Genomic DNA, 1,928 nt, shown 5'->3' on the forward strand with positions numbered 1-1,928 from the left:
TCTGGTTTTGGAACTTCGAGCATAAGGGGATGAAAATTTTAATGAAATATTTATTGCGTTATATTAAAATATTTTAAATCTGCATCTATGAAAACCGGTATTTCACTTCTCAATTAGATATAAAGAAATATGCGTTAGGGAATGAAAGACTGTACGGAGATATCACCACAAGAATACAAACGGCTTGATTAACAAAAACCTTGGACTCCAGCTGTCAGCATTGCTTTTTGATCATTCAGTAAAAGACCATGCTTCAACGGCGCTAAGTTTAGAAAGTTTAGAAAGTGTTGCAGTTTATAAAAGACATAAAAAAACGATTAAAGAAAAAAATTCTTTGCAGACCATGAACGGTCTACGCAAGTAAAGAAGCGGATGATAAGCTAGCTCTTTATGCAAATGAGTTGGTCAGTTTAAGTTCCGAGACATGTCATGCAGCAGGAACGGAATCCTATAGTTGCTACGATTGGCTAAAGGAAAAGTTTTGCAGAATCACTCGAAATCACTTCTGCAAGTGGCTAAGAATCTCGTAATGAATAAAAATTCTGTACTGAGAATTCCAAGGTGGGAGATGCAAGATTCCTCCCCCCCCCCCCCTTCCCCCTCCTCACAATGCTATCCTTCTTTACCTACAGCAAAAAATAAATAAATTAATTAATAAATAAAACTAGAGAAATTTCTACTGTGAAACTATTTGCATACAAGAGAACGGCCCTTGAAATTTAACTCTTCAAAGTTTTAAGCCCTGCTCATTCCGGATATTGATTAGAAAGTGTTAATCCACATGTGAAACCTGAGTATATAATCCCTGTGACATTTGATCAACGGTGTTCCATAAGGACAGGTTCTCATTCAAAACGTTCGAAAATTCAATTTCTTTGTAGTTGCATTTTTTAAAGGTGTACTTGTCTAGACTCTTGGAACAGAAAGTTTTTTTTTTTTAATCCGTGCTTTACAAAAGTTTCTACAGTCCATTGTTTGAAGCAGTGTCACGGCTGCCATGAGCCGCGCGGGGTACCCGCCATGTGTCCAACGCCTTGTCACGGTTCGCGCGGCTCCCCCTGTTGGAGGTTCGAGTCCTCCCTCGGGCATGGTTGTGTGTGTGTTGTCCTTAGCATAAGTTACTGTAAGTAGTGTGTAAACATAGGGACTGATGGTTCAAATGGCTCTGAGCACTTTGGGACTTAACATCTGAGGTCATCAGTTTCCTAGAACTTAGAACGACTTAAACCTAACTAAATTAAGGACATCACACACACCCATGCTCGAGGCAGGATTTGAACCTGCGACCGTAGCGGTCGCGTGGCTCCCGACTGAAGCGCCTACAACCGCTCGGCCACATCGGCCGGTCTATCATGTATTCTAGAAGAGTTGCAAGGTCGTCAGTGGCGCCTGTTCTTTCGAGAGCAGTTACTATCTTCATATCTATGGTTAAACGTTACCCAGCCATTGACCTTCGTCTGTGCGAATGCGCACAGGTTGCCGGAACTCTTACGGGAATCGTCACCTTAGTGTGAGCCAGTAATGAGTGGATGGACAAATACCTATTAAGTACATTACGTATGCGGATTGTGGACGGTTGGGGATGTGAGTCTCACGGGAAGCGTGCGAGGGATAAATTCCTGCAGTCGTGCTGTTCATGTGTGCCCTCGATGGCTCAGATGGATTGAGCGTCTGCCTTGTAAGCAGGAGATTCTGGGTTCGAGTCCCAGTAGGGGCACACTTTTCAGCTGTCCCCATCGAAGTATATCAACAACACCTGTCGGCAGCTGAGGGTTTCAATTAATTATCAGTTGTGAAGGTGATTCGATGAACCCTTTGCCAGGCACTTAAATGTGTTTTGCAGGGTATCCATATAGATGTAGATGATAACTCGTCCCGTGTCGCACGTGCTCAAAATGATTCATACTGCAGAATGCATGCAAACATAC

At 42.7% G+C, this 1,928-nt stretch overlaps 1 non-coding gene across 1 annotated transcript; it reads left to right on the plus strand.

Annotated features, from left to right (window-relative positions):
* The first annotated feature begins 1,642 nt into the window (after positions 1–1,642).
* On the plus strand, positions 1,643–1,717 carry Trnat-ugu (transfer RNA threonine (anticodon UGU)). The gene has a single exon. It is a non-coding gene; the product is annotated as a tRNA-Thr (tRNA).
* The last annotated feature ends 211 nt before the right edge of the window (positions 1,718–1,928 follow it).

Source organism: Schistocerca gregaria, unplaced genomic scaffold, assembly GCF_023897955.1.
Source record: "Schistocerca gregaria isolate iqSchGreg1 unplaced genomic scaffold, iqSchGreg1.2 ptg000378l, whole genome shotgun sequence".
NCBI lineage: Eukaryota > Metazoa > Arthropoda > Insecta > Orthoptera > Acrididae > Schistocerca > Schistocerca gregaria.